Genomic DNA, 20,488 nt, shown 5'->3' with positions numbered 1-20,488 from the left:
CTCTGCTAGTTCCTCTGTCACAAAAGCCAATTTTAAAGATAAGTGTTAAGTATTGGTAGCATTGGAAACATTTGAATGATATTTAATATACAGTTGCTGCAGATTTCTCATTCTCTTATATTGGTAGAACTAAATAATTGAAGGATAAAACCTAAAAATGAACATTAGGCTATCTAAGGTTTTGTTTTTTGCTAGGTACAAAAACCTCGTGGAATGAGCCTATCTTATACATTTCAGTGATCCTAGTTTCTAAAAAGTAATGGTTAATCTTAACATTAACAGTATTTTCAATTTTAGTATTTCCCTTTCACCAGAGGAGAACATCCAAGGAATTTGGGTGTTCTAGTTTGAATATTGAGACCGGCCTAAAGAGGTGTTTGGATTTTTCTTCATCTACATTTCATCAAGAGTCTGTACACTCCCTCTCAACACTGAGTTTGTCAATCCTCACATGTCTACACCTTGGGAAGTAGTGTTGCAGGGTTGAAAATAATTTGAAGGAATCACAGGAATGAACCAAAAGAAAATGTTCGTTGTGACCTTAACTTTGAATGAAACTCACCATATGTAATTTAATAGGATGCTCTCCTATAAACTGCATACCGGGTGCACTGCATTTTCTGACATGAGTAGTTCTTAAGCTTTGGAGAGTTCCAGTGATGATTTGTAGCTAGTGTGCTTTACAAGTGCAACTAAAGCTAGAGCCCTAGGGTATCACTATTCTGCCCTTTAGGGAAGAAACAGTAGTCACAGGGCTGTAAAAGTGAGGGGTTAGCCCCTGCTGTGTACTTCAGCAGTAACTTCTGTGGCCATATCCATTAGATTTTGCAGATTGAGACATAATGGGTACAGAAGACTGGCATTTCCTGTGCCAGGTGTGTCAGTCAAGGCCATTCTGTACCAAGTTTGATCCTGATCAATCCTGTGAGCTGAGGTGCTGTTTTCCCCCTTTCGCAAGTGAGGAAAGGAAGTACTCACCCACCACCACGTATGTGGTGAAAGCTTGGTAATAAAAGTTCTTAACACTTTTTTTAAAGATTTTGTTTTTAAGTAATCTTAATGGGGGGCTGGAACCCACAACCCCAAGACCAAGAGCTGCATGCTCCACTGAGTTAGCCAAGCACCCCTACAAGTTCTTAAAACATATTTAATCACTGTTTTCCTTCATGCCAAGGTATATTTGTGGGCACTGGAAGAACTGACATGCTGGTGGTGAGAAACTATATAATTCTCCGTACTAACAAATGCTATAGAGAAGAGGGAGGGGTAGGAGAATAGCTTAAAACATTTATCTCGAGTTGAAATGGTTGGCTGGATTCTCTTGAGAAATGGCAAGGTGCATCTTTCAGAGGGGGTCCCTGGATGCTAGGAATGTTTGGGACCAAAAGTTTCAGTAAGGGAAAGTAAGTCTATTTTAAGTTCGGTATAACAGAGGTTACGTTTAAAATTTGAAATTCTGAAGCTCACTCCTGGGTCAGATCTACTATCTAATCCAGTTTACTTGTCTCTAGTACTCACCCTTTCTACATTCTTTATTCCTCTGCCCCTAGACAGGTTCTGCTTCCAGTCTGAGTTCCTTCCCCAGGATGTCCCGAGTTCCTAGTAGATAAAGTGAGCAGAGGGGCCTCACTTACTCAGGTTCAAGGCCATGTCTCCGGTTGAGATCACACTAGGCATTTTGGCACATACTTGGCGCAAGGAGACTAAGTTGTACCCTTGGCTGCTACGTCTTACAAAATAACAAGATAAATAGGGAAAAGTGGAAAGGAGAAAAGTGGAGTGCTGGGTGGGGGTGAGGGTGGGGGCAGAGAATCAAAAGTCCTGTTAAGTTACATTCTTAACTATTCACCAGGTACAGGTGGGAAAATAATAGCCAAAAAATTTTAGGCAATTCCAGTGACTTTAAGCCCAACAAAGGAGAATTACTGTTTACAGTAATTCTTGGGAGTATAGGCATCCAGCCCATTCCTTCTCTTTTCTCAGGCGGACTCCTATGAAGTGGTCTCAGGTGGCAGCTAGTGACTGCAGAAACAAATACATGAAAGACACATTGCTTTTCCCCTACTGGAGAAGTAAGTCAGGAGGCAAAAATGCAGGGCTGCGCTCCCCGAAGTTGTAAGCATTTTTAGAGATCTTGCTAATTTGAATTCACCTTAGATGACGGTCTGAGGAAAGCCAGGAAGCCCCTCCCCAGGAGCGCGCGTGTGTGCACACACACACACACACACACACACACACTATTTTAGACATAATTTTAGGCAATTCATGACCCCTGGCAACCCATCCAAGGGGGGTGGGAATCTGAAACCCTCAGATTTAGAAGCTGTGATGGTGAAGCTTTGTTGGAAAGCTTGGCACCCCAGCATCAAAGCAAAAAGCAGTCTCCCTATATTGGAAGACACAAAGGGACATGTCAAGAACTCTCTTGCTTAGTTCTCCCTTCTTGAGACATGTGAGTCAAGGAACATGGGGAGTGGTATGTCCCTTTCTCAAAGTATAAAAGACTCATGATGTGTTGCCAAGGTGAACGTATGATTTTCACCTTTGTGCAGTTGTGGTGGTAACAGTGAGTCCTCAGGGTTGGCCCCCTTGAACCACATCTTGGGTATTTTTATTCTTGTATAAATTCCTTGTGTGATTTGGGTTGGACTTGCTACTCTAACCCAACAAAATGGAACAGAAGTGATGCAGTGTAAGCTGGGGGGCAAACCATTAAGATGGCCTAGGAGGTTATTTCTTGTACTCCTGGGAGCTCTGAGCTGCTGAGCAATTACCAGGTGATGAGACCATTTTTGGAGAGACCGCATGGAGAGGAGAGGCCCTGTGACTCCCTGCAAAGGTAGAGTGCTCAGCCTTACTAACAGCTGACTCCATCTCCCAGCCACCATCCGCTTGTAAATCAAGAGAGGCCAGAAGAATAAATAGCCAGATGAGCTCAGGCAATGCACAGGTGGCAAAGGTTTTTATTTGTTTATTTTTACTTTTTTAAAAGATTTTTAAAAAACAGTTTTTATGAGCTACTAAGTTTTGGGGGAGCTTTGTTATGCAGCAACAGGTATTTGAAACAGGTGTTATCCTTAAATAACCCTTTCTTCTTTTTATAGGGATGTGGGCACTGGTGGAAAACCAAGAAAAGAGCACTGGGGCCTGTCAGAGACACCAATATAGTTTTTTTTTTTTTAAAGATTTTATTTATTTATTTGAAAGAGAGAGAGAATGTGCTGGGGGAGGGGCAGAGGGAGAAGCAGACTCCCCGCTGAGCAGTGAGCCTAATGCGGGGCTGATCCCAGGACCCTGGGATCCCGACCTGAGCTGAAGGCAGACCGACTGAGCCACCCAGGCGCCCACCAATACAGTTTCAAAGTGAAGGACAGAATGTAAAACTTGGACAACTCTGTGGTATCACCAAATGCATACAGACCTCTTCCCTCAATTCGGCTCAATGAAGTGACCACAGGTGCCAGCTAGTAACTGGTTTGTAAAGAAATATTAAATTTGTCTCAGTCTTTTACTACTTAATTTTGGAAGCAAACACATAAAGAATACATTGCTTGCCTCCAGCACCCAACCCCCACCCCAGCCCCTGGCCCATCTTCGCTTCTGAGTACTTTAGAAGTGTACTTCAGGAGGTAGGAATGGACGGGGATATCCTGACTTGATGCCAGCATAGTCTACACACATTTAAGAGACCCAGATAAAAAGTAAGAGGATATTTTCTTTTTTCTTTTTTTCTTTTTTTTTAGATTTTTTAATTTATTTGTCAGAGAAAGAGAGAGAACACAAGCTGGGGGAGCAGCAGGAAGAGGGAGAAGCAGGCTCCTTGCTCAAGGAGCCAGACGCAGGACCCATCCCAGGGACCCGGGATCATGACCTGAGCCGAAGGCAGATGCTCAATGGACTGAGCCACCCAGGTGTCCCAAGAGGATATTTTCTTTCTCACAGACACCGGCTACATCTCTATTAAAGCTACCAGGGTGGGTGACAAATTACAAATAAACTTGTTACTTATACAAGCAGCTAATAGATGATATCCCAATGAAACTATAGCTTTCACTTATCTCAGAGGATTACCGTACCTTTCATTTGAATCACACTGCAAATGTCATTGGCTTGTTCTTTACCAGCTGGCTGATACCAGGAAAAGCACATACAAGCAAAAGGAATTCAGAACAAATGGAATGGGGTGCTATGAACCAGAATATATCATCTCTATAACATTTTAAAACATCCCGTTTCATTTTTAATACTCAGAATTGTGGCTGTCATATAATAGATGTTCAACATTCCCTTCCTCCCTGATTGCCCTTTGATTTGTTTTGACAATACTGGACAGGGAGAAAGATTTTACACCCATTATTTCAGCATAAATTTATTCTTCCCACTTACAAGGTGCTTCCTTCTGAGTCCAGAATATTCATCCGAAGAAAAGTGGTATTGATGTCCCTACCCATCCTCATCTGGAGTAGGATGAGGGATGTTTGATTCCTGTTCCTCCACATGGTGAGCCTGTGGCAGACAAAGCAATTTTTCTGGGCCACTGGCCTGAGAACAGCTGTGTCTCTTTAATTTTCCACTGTAACACCCACCCCTCTCTTCTTTTAATGAGAAAGTCGTTGTGTGCTTTCTTCTAAATTATTAGGCAGCTTTATGTGATTCAACAGTTCAATTTGCACTGTCCCCCTTGCACAAACATGGAAACCTTACCACTTGCTCTATTCAAGATTCTGGATATTTAAAATTCTTTTTTTTTTAAAAAGATTTTATTTATTCATTCGAGAGAGAAAGAGACAGCCAGCGAGAGAGGGAACACAAGCAGGGGGAGAGGAAGAGGAAGAAGCAGGCTCCCAGCAGAAGAGCCTGATGTGGGGCTCGATCCCTGAACACCAGGATCATGCCCTGAGACAAAGGCAGACGCTTAACGACTGAGCCACCCAGGCGCCCCTGGATATTAAAAATTCTTAATGCAGGGGCACCTGGGTGGCACAGCGGTTAGGCGTCTGCTTCGGCTCAGGGCGTGATCCCGGCGTTATGGGATTGAGCCCCACATCAGTCTCTTCCGCTATGAGCCTGCTTCTTCCTCTCCCACTCCCCCTGCTTGTGTTCCCTCTCTCGCTGGCTGTCTCTATCTCTGTTGAATAAATAAATAAAATCTTTAAAAAAATTCTTAATGCAGTAAAAAAAAACAGTATTTAAATAGTGTAATAGTATTTCTTAGTGCAGTATAAAATTTCTTAGTATATAGCATACAGTATACAGCAAATGCTAAATAAGTTGTTGCTATGATAACATTGATGTTCTTTAAGGTAACTTTCTCTGCAGCTCAGGCAAACAACAATTTGGCTTAATAAAAACAAACAAACAAACAAACTTTTAAATATCTTATTCTCGCTGAAGACATTTTAGCTTGGACGGTCTTGTTTCTACTTTAACCAAAGTCTCAGACACTTTGCCAAGGTCGAATTCATGATAAATAGTCCCCAAACTGATATTGCTTAGAAAAGCTGATTTGTGAAGTTATACTCTGTGTCGACATTCAGATGAGCACAAATACCTGTAGACATGTTTTGGACCCAGCCTTTTCCAAGGTCATGGTCAATGCTCACTTTGCTGGGAATCAGTATCCTCCCTTACACCTGATCTCTTGTTAGGCAAGGAAAGGAAAAGCTGTGGCAAGCTTGCAGTAGGCTTGGCAGTTTTCTGGTCTGTCTGATTCTTCTGTCTACCAGGACATCTCCTGGGGCAAAGATTGTCTGTTTTCACTTTGTATCACCTGACCAGGCCCCTCATTAAGTACTCAAATTGCTTGAGTACAAGTTTGTTAGTTAGTAACTTAGTTTTCCACTGGGGATTCATGAAGAATTCAGGAGTTCCTGCTTTGCCTCTCTCCTATAGTTACCAGTGGCTATAACTCCTTTCTTCTGAAAAATGTGTTTGAACATCAAGTTTAAGGATGCAAGAGAATAAGCTATTGGAGCAAAGAGTAGAGGCTCTGCATTTTGAATCAGAAGTTCATCTGGTTCAGCAACTTAGCTTTGTGAGTTTGGAGAAGTCACTAATTTTTTTCTGCACTCCAGTCTGCTCATCTGAAAAAAAAAAAAAGGAATAATGATAAAAGCTCTGTTTTCCTCACTGGATTATTGTAGGGACCAAAAGGGGTTGTGCTAAAAGGAGTGCTTTAGTGCCACAGAAAATGCTCTCTCCTCTCTCTGCCCTTCTTTACCTTTGGATTTTGTGTGTCTCTATCTATCCCAGCAGAGTTGGAGGATTTAATTTCATTATTCCATTGGAAAAGAGAAGACAACAGGAACTCACCTCCTCTGGTGCTTTGATTAGTGGACTGAGAAGTTTACAGCCTTTTAAGACTGTCCATATTAGCTGGAAACACAGATCATCTATGTTTGACTCTGAACTTTGGACAGCTCAGCCTGTTTGATTATAAAATGAGAATAGGAATAATTGTTGCTTTGGTTCGTATAAATTCCCATTTCACATGAAAATCTCAAGGTCTTTATCAAGGGATGGGTAATTGGCACACTGAATGCAATACCAAGTCTGCTAACATTCATCATTCAGGCCAGGCTTCTTCCCACCAATCATAGTTTGTCAAGTCCTGAATCATATTTGCATGTCATTTTCTTTTTTAGGACTTAACAGAGTTGGAATTCTTGAGCGTGAATAAGCAGACTGGTATGGGGAAGGACAGCAAGTTGAGAAATAAATTCTCACTTCCGGCAGTTCCAAGTAACACTGAAACTTGATACTCGGGTTTGTGAATCTCTCAGCCCTCAGAAGTTCTTTTCTCGGGGCTATGGTAGAGGAGATGGAGAGAAGAAAATTCTGACATCCTTGAAATGAATGAACGATTTCATAGTTGTTCCCTAGGTAGTGAATTCTTCTGTTTATTTTAATAAATCTGTTTGGACATCTGAAAACATTAGTAGAGCTTGAAGATGCACATACACAGACCAAAAATATTAACTGAAAAGGGCTTAGTGAGATTATAAGAGGGGGAAATAAAAAATTTTACAAGTTTGTAGTTTCAGTAGAGAGATTGTGGGTATAGAAATTGTAGTTTTTATTTATTCATTTAAAAATAATTAAACATTTTAATGATGTACATGCTTACAAAAGAACAACATTACAAATGGGCTAAAATATAAACAGAGTTGTGTAGGAAGATTCTGTCCTTCCCTAGACCCAATTCCACGGTCAACCAATCCTTTGGGAGAAGGGGGGAGGAGGGGTTTGTTTCTACTGGGCGTTATCTACAGACCTTAATAACTCTGCTCCTCTGGAGGTTAATTAATATGTCTGCTCAGCTCATTCTGTGTGTATCAGTTATAGACACTGACTCCTACTATAATAGCTAAGCATTTCCTCTATCCACCGAATGTAGTTATACCCTTATTTCCATTTCTTCTATAGATTGCCATTGCCTTTTAAAGTACTAGGATTACGCACCCTTTCTCATCACAAAGTCGGGAAGTCTTTACTCCCTACTGTGAAACGTGAGGATACTGATGCTCCCTCCCAGCTCTACTCCTCTCTTCTCCAAAGGTGGGTATTCGTAAAGATTCTTTTTTCTTTTTCTTTTCTCGTTTTTCTTTTCTTTTCTTTTCTTTCCTTTTTTTAAATTTTTTATTTTTGGTGGGGAGAGAGATGGAATACTGCTGCACTGGTTATATAGAAATCTATCCATTTTTATGGCATTTCAATCAGTTCCAGACAAAAGGCACTGCTTACCACCCTGGCTGTAATTTTAAAAATTCACACACTTCTTACACCCACGAGAAAGAGAAGGAATGTCCCTGAAGCTTTACGCGAAGAAAAACTACAATCATGTAGAGGGGCATCTCTAGACTCCGAGGTCGGTTTCCACCCCTACCCCTACCCCTCCGCCTCTTGTCCTTCTAGGTCCGCGGAAGGCTGCGGCGCTCTGGTTCTGCGCCGGCATCTCGGAGCGGAAGAGGCACTGGAAACCCAGGGCGCCCCGCTGCCCTCTCTGGGAATCGGCACTCTGGCTGCCATTAATTCAGGGGAACATTTTTTTAAAAAAAGATTTTATTTATTTATTTGACAGAGAGAGAGAGGCAGCGAGAGAGGGAACACAAGCAGGGGGAGTGGGTGGGAGAGGGAGAAGCAGGCTTCTCGCGGAGCAGGGAGCCGCATGGGGGGCTGGGTTCCAGAACGCTGGGATCACGACCTGAGCCTAAGGCAGACGCTTAACAACTGAGCCACCCAGGCGCCCCCTCAGGGGAACATTTTAACAAGACTGCAATGACTTTAACTCAGAAGGTAAAAGATCTTAAATTTGGTGCTAAAAGAAAAATAAAAAAAAAAAAAAAAAGCGGGGAGTGTGGGTTAAGGAGAGCACCACCAGCGAGGCCACCCTGATAACGAGGACAAAGACTGCGACGTCGTGCGCTTGCTTCGAGGGGTTTTGAGCCCTTAGCTTTGCAGCCTGGTGCCCGCCCAGAGCGGGTATACTCGGCCTAAAACGAATCCGATTCGAAGACTTGAACAAGGGCTTCCCTTTTGTACTGGTTCAGGAGCCTGCCTGCCGCGTGGAGACTTCAGCAGGTCATCTGGACGTGACATCCGGGACTGACTTTCCTCTGACTAGGGGAGGGGATTTAGGTCTCGGCATGCTATTTTCTGCTTAGCGTAAAATTAAACCCCATATCCGTGGGCTGCGCTTTACCTGGCTAGTGGCTGCGCGTTGCGATGCCCGGCGCCTGAGTTCGCCGCCGCATGTGTGGAGTAGGGTGGCTGGAGCAGCAGTTCTCTGTGTGTCAAATCAGTGCAGAAAGGGCCCGCGGCCCCGGGCGCCCGCAGTGTCACTGGACCGGCACGGGACGCTGGCTGCGCGGTGGGCTGGGACTGCCCAGGAACGGAGGCGGCGGCGGGCCCCGCAGACTGGAGCAGCCCGCGGGGCCTCCCCCATCCTCGCTCCCACTCCCTATTCCCGGTCGGGGGAGGCGGCTGGTCGGGCTAAGGGTTGTGGGGCAGCGGTGGCGACCAGAGCCAGACCCGCAGCGCGCTGTCCGCGGTGATGGCCAGATTGGGCACCTGCCCCTGGGGCGAGTCGCTGAGTCCCCTCGGGGACAGGAAGGCGAAGGGCGAGGCGGTGGTGAGCAGCGGGGCGCCGGCCGGGGCGGCGGGCCGAGCCTAGGGCCAGTCTCGCTTCCGGCGTCTTCAAGGTGTGGCCAAGGTTGAGTGGCGTCGGCTTGAGCTGGGACCCGACCCCCACAAGCCGCCGAGCTATGCCTGCCGCCTGGGGAGACCGAGAGCGGGGCGCCGGCACTTATAACCGAGAAGGACGTGGGACGAATGGACTTCTGTGGGGGGGGGGGTCCAGGAAAATCCGCGTGGGTGCGTCAGTGGCTTTACCTTGTTAGTGTAGGCAGTTTTACTTCTGGGGAAACAGTTGGCCGGCAGGTGCACAATTATCTTGGGGGCGAGAGACGAAATTAAACAGAGGGTCAAGAGCAAACTCTCTACCATCTTCAGGTGTAAATGATAACACGAAATTTTGCGCTTTTGGGAAAGGTGTCATCTAATCAGGCAAGGCTCCCTAAAAAAGAAAACTCGAATACTCTTATAAAAGAGCCGATTCCTTCTTCATTCCTCAGGTAAGAAATTGAGAGATTTATACAGATAAAACCGCTTGTTATTAATTGGAGCTGGAAATGCATTCAACAGCACTTTTCAGAAAAATGTGCAAAGCTTTAGAATTTCAAGCGAGACAAGCTGCAGTCTTGAGCTTTTTTTGGGGGGGGGATGCTGAAATTTGTGTTAGAAAAGCCGCAGACGGTGGCCTCTAGTTGTGAAGAGTTCCAGCTCATTCTGCTTTCAGTCTTTTGAAGTTGAGGGAGAGTTGTTTGTTTTAACAGAAGGAATAAAATGGCCAGACTTTATTACCATCTTACCAATGTAAAATAATTGTCTTCTGCATTAATAGCGTTATTAAAAATTAAATTTCCTATTTTAAAATAAAAATTTAAGTACCACACCAAGAGAAAACTATTATTCCCGTCCCAGTCCGAACTTCAGAGCCAGTGACTGCTTACAAATCCCGATTTTCCTTGGGCACATTTTCTCCGCATCTACAATCATAAAGACATGTAGGATTTCCTCCTTTCCCCTCCCCCACTAATGGAATCACATTTTTCCTACTATTCTGTAGCTTGACTTTTCAGTTAACTGTATATATATTTGGCGTTCCTGTATTCCTGAAGATGAACCTCTATTTACCTGGTTGGTGGTTCTCTCCACTCTTATTGGAGTCGACCCCACTTGTACTATCTCCAGTCCAATGTAAGTTTGTATCTTAATCCTCTCATGTACAGTTAAGAGTTATAACACTCCCTCTCACACTTGCAAAATGTGTGTGCACGTGAACGGAGAATACTTGCACTTCAAATCGAGGGGACTCAGTGGGGGAGCACGCTTCATTGGAGAGGAAACGGGAGAGAAACTGCACTCCCCAAATGTCATCTTTTACGTAAAAGACCCGTTCTTTCCGTGTCCCATCTCAGCCAAATGGTCCATAAATTCTCCTGGCGGTACTCGTTTCTGGAGACTGTCCTCTTAAGTTGCCTACCTTAACTAAGGCAGGTGTTGGCCCTTCCAGGAACCTTTGTCCTTCAAGGACCCTAATATCGCAAGACTGAGATGGCGTCCCAACACGCTGATTTCGTCGAAGTTGTGAAATCTGCCCCAGTAATCATTGGTTGACGGACTTCCTGGTGTTCCTGTTCTGGCGTAATGGTTAATATTAACCTCCACTATCACACTCTCTTGGATGAAAAAGCCTGTGGGACGCAGCTTTTCGGGCTTCCCTCGGATTGGAGAGGTGTCCGCGCTCCGAGAGTTGGGAAGCAACTCTATTCCCATCGAGGCTGGCATGGGCGGAGGAGCGGCCTTCCCGGAGGAGGCGGCGCGGCCCTGGGCCCTTGTAGGACCAGCCCGGGAGCAGGAACTGGCTCTCCCCCTGCCAAACCCCCCACTCCTACACTGAGGCGGCCGCGTGGCCATGTGCTTGTCCTTCCCGGAGAAGGGTTTCCCTGCGGGCCCGCCTCTGCGGCCACTAGCACGAGGGACTGGGCGCGCCCCCAGCCGACGGCTGCCCAGGCCTGACACGTCTCTGCTGGACCGCATGCAGCCGAATCCCGCCTTCTTTGCCTGGGCGCTGCCCGGGGACTGTCCGGTGGCCCCTACACCTTTCCTATTACGCGGGGCCCTGGGGGCCACCCGCCGGCCACAGGCACCCCCCGCTCGGCCCCCAACCCCAGGATCCGGCAGCGTCAGGCCTCCCGGCGCCCCCCAGCGCCCTGCAAGTGTACTACGGGGTGATCCGCTCGCCAGCTTCCTCTCCTTCCCAGTCTCTGTCCCGCAAGCCCTATGACCCGAGCCTGCCCGAGCACCCATCCGGGACACTGTCTTCTTCCCGACAGCTCGGGTGCGGGTGCGGGCGCGGGCCCCAATCCTCCGCTCTGTGCTCTGAGTTCTGTTGCCAGTTTATGGTGTATTGCTATAACTGTCACAAAATATGAAAATTTCCTGTTTTTCTCAGAATGAACATTTTAGTAAGAACAAAGTTTAACATTGTTAACGTCTCAAAGGAGACGCAAAATGGGCTCTGCTTAAACATATATAAAATCCATCTTTTCCCATTTTCTATATATGCACTTACTTTCACATTAACGTTTGATTTAAAGAAACAGTAAGGTTTTTACAATAAAGTTTTTATTTTATAAAATAATACAATTTTTTTATAAAGTGGAAAAAAAATGAGCCGTAGTGGAAAGCACTTTTTTTCCTTCTAAAGTTATCTCCTTCCAGATAGTTCTAAACATGTGATTAACATCTATTGTGTAAATTCTACATTTCAAATAATTGTTTCTGAAGTTCTTGGTTATTGACATCTTTGTGAATTTGGAAATAAAGCTCTAAAAATATTCTGTGTATATGGAAATTTTATATTCTTTTGCAAAATTAAATAAGATGTGTCTACCTCAGTCAGGGGCCCACTGGAAACAGATGGTATACTTAAAACGGGTGAATGAAGAAGATCAAGGAACAGACGGTCTGTATAAGGGAATCTGTAGAGGGCCTGGAAGCATCCTAAATTTTGCAGTAGCTCAGAGCCTAGTCCAGACTGGGAACTGGGAGAAGCAGCTACTGGAAACCAGGATAATGGTAGCTTTTGGAGTGGCCTTGGGAAAAGGAATGAAGCCAGTCAATGTGACCAGAAAATAGACCCTGGAGAAAGAAATCCCTGTACTGGTCCTGTTGCTGACTTTCTGATAGTGCCTCTCATTGGCCAAAGCTGACCACAAAACTTGAGGACAGGGTGCCTGTAGATGATGCCATAGAGAGGAGGGTGGAGAGCCCATCTACTGGGGTAGAGAAAGTCCAGGCTTTTCTATAAATGGCTCCAGAAGGGAGTTCAGCAGAGCCCTTCAGACTTGATTGAATAAAATTGATCTCCATACTTCTTGTGTGACATGTCAAAGATGGTAGAAAGGGATCTTAGCTGCTGTTCTTCTCAGCCTCAGAAATTTTGCTCATGAGGAGAGATCCTGGAGGTCACTGACTGGAGGATGGGCATGATGCCACTGTGGGGGGAGGTAGAGCAGAGAGGGACAGGAGAGAGCCTGGATTCCAGGGGATGGTATCTGAGCCGGTGTGAATCAAGGATCCCGGAGGGGGTGGGGAGCCATACCTCTGAACTCTTCAGTTTTGTGAACAAATGAAAGTCATTTACTATTTAAACCACTTGGGGGGATGCCTGGGTCCGTGGCTCAGTCGGTTAAGTGTCTGTCTTTGGCTCAGGTCATGATCCCAGGGGCCTGGGATCCCATACAGCAACAGCATGGGGCTCCTTGCTCAGCAGGGAGTCTGCTTCTCCCTCTGCTCCTCCCCCTGCTTGTGCTTGCCCTCTCTGTCAAATAAATAAGTAAAATCTTAAAATAAAAACTACTTGAAGTTGGTTTTCTTCTCACTCGAAACACAAGGATTCATAACAGATAACCAGGAATAGAGCAGGCTGCAGATGTGATTGCTGATTGCTTTGGTTGTCATAAGGAAATATCAAATACAAAGTATTTGCTTGGACCAGCAGCATTTGCATTGCCGAGAGATTGTTAGAAATGCCAAATTTCAGGCAATTTTACATCAGATTCTGGTCTAGCACAGTATTTCTCAAACTTGAATGTACATGCAAATCATTTGGGGATCTTGCTAAAATGAAAATTCTGATTTAGTAGGGCCAAGATGCTATATTTCTACCAAATTCCTGAATGAGGCCGACCCCAGATCCCTTATCCATACTGACTTCTTAGAGACCGTTCTTAAAGGGAAAAAAAAAAAAGCCAACTTCAGGAACAAACACCATAAAGTCATTTCAGGAGGGCCACTAGACTAGACAGTTTTGGGTCATTTTTGCCTGATGGCCAAGTCTGCCCTGCTCTTTATCCCCACACAGCCTGCCCTTCCAACTCTCTGAGGTTATCTTGCTTTTCTCCAAAGTCCTGTAAATGTTCAAATTAGAAGCACAGGTGTGATAGCACTAGGACATTATGCTGCTCATTGAGAGGAGGAGCCAGGGAGATGAACAGTGAGTATGTGTCCCTCCAAACCTGACGGACTTGAGCTGGCACAGCCTGTCTTGGTGCTGGGAGAAGCCCACTGACCCAACCAATGGGCACCTCCACTGATTTCACCCAACTTCTTATTGTTTAATGTTTCATGAATTTATTTCTTGTTTGCTTGTCTGTCTTACGAGATCACACTCAGGCATGTCCTGTAACACAGCAGAACAGAATTAGATATCTGCTAGGCCTTCTGAGTCTCACTATCTCCCATAAGGCCGCAATTCTCAAAGCAAGGTGAGGACTACACTCAGTCTTATTATTTTAAAGACTTATTTATTTGAGAGAGAATGAGAGTGAGAGAGAGAGTGCGGGGGAAGGGGCAGAGGGAGAGAATATCCAAGCAGACTCCTGCTGAGCACAGAGCCGATGTGGGACTCCATCCCATGAACCATAAGATCATGACCTGAGCTAAAACCAAGAGCTGGATGCTTAACGGACTGAGGCACCCAGGTGCCCCTTACAACCAGTCTTTAAAAACAAAAACTCTGGTCTCTTCCTAAGACATTCTGACTTCATTGTTTTGACCTGCTCTCAGGGCGTTTCAAAATTGAAAATCTTTTCAGGTGATTCTAATTGCAGACATTAAATAGAGGAACATACCAGTATCACAGAACTATGTGAGAAGTCAGTTGCTTATGTATTTATTTCTTCAAATGTTTATTGAACATCTATCATAGGCCAGACACTGTATTGTTTTCCCTGTTTTCAAGGAGCTGGTGGTTTTACATGAGGGACAGGAATGTAGATAAATAATCATTGATGTGTGGTCAGTGTAATAAAGTTCAGTACAAAAATGTTGTTCTGGTAGACAGCAGAGTATGGATTCTTTGTGAAGGGACATGGGATAAAAGTAATAATGACTGGTATTTATTGTGCACTAACTATGGATCAAGAAGTCCTCAGGGAAGTGCTGATGCTTACCTGAGGCCTTGAAGGAGGAGAGACCCAAGTGAGGAAGGTGGGTGGGGGATGGGGAGATATTTCTGAGTTGAGGTTGAGGGAGATGGGGGTGAGAAGGTGAGGAAACTAAAGGAGATTACTTCTGTTTTCTTTGTAAAATTAGGGTGAATCACAACCCAAGGAGATGGTGGGGGGTGGGGTGGGAGGGCTGGAGCCTGGGATTTGAGAAGAGGAGCTCCTGCCCGAATGTCTTTGGTGCATTGTGGAAGGTTCTTAGTGCACTCTGGAAGGCCCTTGGGGCGCTGTGGAAGGTTCTCCATGCACTGTGTAAGGCCCTTGGTGCCCTCTGGAAGGCCCTTGGTACAGTGTGAAAGGTCCTGTGTTGGGAGTGGTGGTAGTGGATTTCATAGATTGGTTTCCATCTTCAGAGTTTCAGGGTCAGCAGCTCCAGCATAAAACAGAGAGATGGAACTGAAGGATTCTTTCAAAGCTGGGATTTTAGAAGCAGTGGAAAGACAAACAGGGCCAGGGAGCATTGGTGAGATTTTGGCTCAAGCGTTTAATGGAGTTGGGGGGCGCCTGGGTGGCTCAGTCAGTTAAACATCTGCCTTCAGCTCAGGTCATGATCCCAGGGTCCTGGGATGGAGCCCTGCATTGGGCTCCTTGCTCAGTGGGGAGCCTGCTTCTCCCTCTCCCCTCTCTTGCGCGCTCTCTCTCAAACAAATAAATGAAATCTTAAAAAAAAAAAAGAGTTTAATGGAGTTGGGTATGCAGGAAATCAGTTCTGGATCATGTTAGGCTTGGAAAAAAGGGAGGGAGAAACCAGAAGGACAGGAGAATGCATCAGGGGGGATTTCAGAGATGATATGGGTCAGGGTGCTGATAATGTGCAAGGTGTGGCTGCTGAAGGGGTCGAAGGTGAAACCACTAGAGTTGTGCAACCAGGGACATGGGATGGGTCCCCCAGTGTGTATTGAACACCCCCCCCCCGGCCCACGGAAGGAGAGGTGGGTAGGAAAACTGGAATCTTCTCTGTGTATATTTCACAAGACACCCCCACCAGTGCAAGTAGATTTAATCAAGTCATTCAGGGTATAATGGAGGGGGAGTTAGACCAGAAAGCAAAGGTCAGGCCATTGAAATGCAAAATGGAGCAACAGTGAAACAGGAAAATCTCACTCGGACTGGAAAATATGGAGGAAGAAGTGGCAGAAATTCCTAGTGATGGAAGGAAGTTATGTACATCCTTCTGGAAACCAGGAGACAGATTATTTTCAATTTAAGGTAATAGATCTGGAATTCAAAAATTTTGCTGGTGGTGACAGCAGCTCAAGGCCAAGCAAATCAGCAGCTCTTGTCAATTTTGTAATCAATGGTAGAGTTTACAGATAAGTGTTACTAGCAATACCCTGCTTCTGAGAATTTCCCATTTGAATTAATTGCTTTTGATCATTAGGTGCTACTTAAAGTCATTCTTAAACATTTTTTTACCCTCTTCAATCACCTCAATATTGATACCCCTGAGGCAAAGACCCGGTCACCTGGCATTAGTTATGGTTTTGCTCAGCCTGGAAGGGTGCCTGACTTCCCACACTTGACCTTCCCCTCCCCCAGATCCTAGAGAGCTCCTTTTATCCTAATGTTGAGCAATACTGACTAGACTTGTTATCCAGCAGTCACCAGGACAACACCCTCTGTCAAGAGGGGTACTAGATAGTATAAGGTATCTGGTGTATAACTGGAACTCTACAAGATGGCTGGCTTCCTCAGAATTTCCCTTGAGGGGAGGAAAGCTGTGTATGGACTTAGGACATGGGTGCTGGAGTCCTCCCAGAACTCTCTTTTCCCAGAGAAGTTTATCTCCAAAAATACAGCTATGGAGACTGTCAGATACACCCCCTACGGAGAGAGACAGAGACTCCCAAAGACCTTCGGAGACAGATGCCATGTTCCACCAACCCAAGGACACCTGAGCAACCTATACCCTCTGCAACCAGGTGATTGTGTGGAGGCAGGAGTCAGCTCTCACTTAGGAGTTCATTACCAATGGCTGAGACGTCCATGTTTGCAACGGAAGGGAGGCCTTCCTCTTCCCAAGTGGGCCCTACATCCTGTTCCACTGACACCACTCGGAAGAATTAAAAAAGGGGAAGACTGAGTTCCTGGCTTTCCCCCAGCTGTCTCCTGGGCTGTACCACTGGGTCTGTGTGGACCAGTAGACCCTAAGACTATCTAGGGGGACCAGGCTCTTTCCACAGTGAGGGAGTTTCTAGGCCTAGCTATATATAGTGAGGTCCCGCACACTCTCTCTCGTTATTCATTTAGTTTGGCCCAGGTTTAAAGCATGAACAATCTCTTCCAGGCACTCCCTATTCTCACTTCCCTCTGACCAGAGGGCCCCTCCTCTTGTCTGACCCATGGAGGTCAACATCCTTTCTAGCTGATCCGCCCCACTTCCTCCCTCAGGCTGAGCTCGAGGCTGTTTTTTAGCTTCGTTCCTGGAGAAGTGTTTCCTCTGCCCCCTTGCAATATCACATCAAACGTACTGGACTCAGGGTCTTGGGTTATTGGAGATTTGAAAGCAGGAAGATCAGTGTGAACCATGGGAAGAAACATTCCAGCAGAGGTGGGACTTGAAAAACCCATCTACGAAGTGGACAAAAGGGAACCGCCAAAAGGAGAGAAAGAGACATAAATTTGTAGTGCTCCGGACACAGTGGAGAGCCCAGACACAGGGTTTTGGAGAGGGTTTCTGAGGGCATCCCAGGAGGGCTAAGATAATTGGCATACTATGATGAGCAGGCCAAGGGCTCCACAGGCAGATAGACCTGGTTGTGTGTTCCAGAGACCACTAGCTCATCTACTGGCCCTGTGACTTTGCCAGCCACTCAGAAACTCTGTTTCCTCATCTACAAAATGTGGGTCATAATAGCTACCTGCAGATTCTTTGCAAGGATTGGAAGTATTTGTGCAGCACCTAGCTGAATGAGGCTATGAAGAGGATATCTAAATTCCTTTAACCTGGTCTTTCCATGGGTGGGCGCAAAGGGGAGAGCTTATGCCCTACCAACCCAGTTGTGTACCTAACAGTGCAGCCTGAGCCTGGAGAGTAAACGGTTTACTGGCCAGTCTTAATTCACTGGGACATAAACACAAGATGGTTTTGTGTTTCTCTACAGGTATGACTTTAACTATGCTCTCTTAAATCTCCCTATCTTGCCCTTTAATGAACTCTTGAGAAGATTTTATTACTTTCTACTTACTTTTAGTTGTTAAAATGTAACTCATCTGAGTTATTTTGAAAACTAAGAAGGTAAAAAGTCAATTCACTGTAAAGTCTCAATCTTAGTTCAAAGCTTATGTCTTCCATTCTCCTCCCCGAAGGCTTAAGCAGAGACCCTATCTACTAGTCCTGGAGGGGGAGGGATACTGCCTGTCTTATAGATATCCCTCTCCCCACCCTCTTTAAGGAAAGCTCCTGCTGTGTGTGTGAGGGGGTTGGTGGTGGTGGTGGTGGAGGTGTGGAGGAAGGACAGGGAAAGGGACAGACGTCTTTATTACCTGGCCATTGTTGATCTCTCTGGTGTTTCTCTGAAAAACACTTACTACCTTCAAAGACCCTATGTGACAAAGTCTGGCTCTCTCATGGGCCACATGTAAGTGCCTTAGAACCTCCGCATTGCTCCTTCCTTGAGATGGGGATGAACTGAGGCTGGACTCCTCCATATCCGCTTCTCCTTTCGATTCTTGCCCTGGGCTGTAATCACACAGGCTCTGTGCTGAGGTGCCTGCACCTCAACTCAGCTTTCTTTGCAGCACACCTGCAAGATGGCAAAGACTGGGCCACTTTGCATGGTGTCCACTTGGCCCCAGGGAAATTCATCCATCCATAGGGGTGGTGAGAGTACCCTGGGCTGCCCTTGCTGCCCTCTCCCTGCCCTGCCCACTTTCCCTGGAATTCCTTTTCTCTCTCTAGGTGAAATCATCAGGCCTGATTCCAAGCCAGGTGTCAAACCAAGGCCCTGAATTCAATGCTCCTTTATTGCATCCCTGTCAACCTGTCTTTTTAAAATTTTTTTACAATGTATTTCACTTAAAATGATTTATTATTTGATATGTAAGACATTCAAAATTACATAATATAATAGTATACATCAGTTAACAGATACTTGTTCACCACCACTCCTAAGAAGCAAAGCAAGACAGCAGGTCCCATTGCATGAGTACTTTTCATGCCTGTGTTGGGTAACTGTGAACATCCCTTTGTCCAGTTTAAAAATAATTGGAATTTAAATTGGAATTCTAGTGCATTTGTAGCTCACTTGTGGAAAAATTTATATTTTTATGATGCATTTCTAGCCAGTATTGCCCAAATTGATCTACAGATTCAGTGCAATCCCTATCAGAGTTCCAACTGTCTTTTTTGCAGATGTGAACAAGCTGATCCTAAAATTCATGTGGACATGCCAGCATTCCTACATAGCCAAAACGATCTTGAAAAAGAGTAACGAAGTTGGAGGAATTATATTTCCTAACTTTCAAAACTCACTACAAGGCTATAATCTGGTACTGACACAAGGATAGACCTCTAGATCCATAGAATAGAACTGCTCCTCATCAAATGCTGCTGGGACAAGGGGTTGCCTACATGCAAAAGAATGGGGCTGGGGGCGCCTGGGTGGCTCAGTTATTAGGCGTCTACCTTCGGCTCAGGGCGTGATCCCGGCATTATGGGATCGAGCCCCGCATCAGGCTCTTCCACTGTGAGCCTGCTTCTTCCTTTCCCACTCCCCTTGCTTGTGTTCCCTCTCTCTCTGGCTGTCTGTCAAATAAATAAATAAAATCTTTAAAAAAAAAAAGAAAAAGAATGGGGCTGGACACCGACCTCCTCTATATATAAAAAAATAACTCAAACATAAGTGTAAGGGCTAAAACTCTAAAACTTGTTGAGGGAAGTATAGGTATAAATGTGTATTACCTTAAAATAGGCAATGTTTTCTCAGATATGATGTGAAAAACACTAAGAAGCAAAGAAAAAATTGATAAGTTGGATTTTATCAAAATTAAAAACTTTTGTGCATCAAAAGACACCATCCAGAATGTGAAAAAACAAACTGGAACAAAATATTTGCAAATCATATATCTGATATGGGTGTAGGGTCTAGAATATATAAAGAATACTTACAACTCAGCAATAAACAGACAACCCAGTTTAAAAATGGGCAAAAGATTTGGAGACATATATTTGAATATCTGGATAGGCTTTTTTTGGTACTGTCTTTGGTTTTGGTATCAGAATAATACTTTCATAAAATGAATTGGAAAGTCTTCCCTTCTCTTCTGTTTTCTGGAAGACATTGTATAGAATCGGTGTTAACTTTTTAATCAACTGGGAGAATTTTCTAGTGAAACCATCGGAGCAAGGAAAGTTATTTTTCGAGGGAAGTTTTTAGTTATAAATACAGTTTCTTCAACAGTTACTATTCAAATAGGTCTATTCAAATCATCTATTTCATATTGGGTGGTAGTATGTGTTTTTCAAGGAAGTGGTCCGTTTAAAGTTGCCAAATTTATGTGTATGGAGTTGCTCATAGTATTCCCTTATCATCCTCTAAATTTTTTAAAAAAAATTTTTAAGTGATCTCTACACCCAACATGGGATGGGGCTTGAACTTACAACCCCAAGATCAAGAGTCTCCTGCTCCACCAACTGAGCCAGCCAGGTACTCCTCCCTTAATATCCTTTCGATATCTGCAGGGTCTGTATTGATGCCTCCTGTTTCATTTCTGATATTGGTGATTCATGTCTTCTGTCTTTCTTCATCAGTCTCACTAGATGTTTGTTAATTTTATTGATCTGTTCAGAGAAACTGCTTTTTGTTCATTGATTTTTTAAATTCTTTTTTCTGTTTCAATTTCATTGATTTCTT

The sequence above is a fragment of the Ursus americanus genome, chromosome 9 (genome assembly GCF_024610735.1).
Source record: "Ursus americanus isolate L20-20 chromosome 9, mUrsAme1.1.p, whole genome shotgun sequence".
Lineage (NCBI taxonomy): Eukaryota > Metazoa > Chordata > Mammalia > Carnivora > Ursidae > Ursus > Ursus americanus.
Note: the sequence above shows the minus strand (reverse complement) of the source record.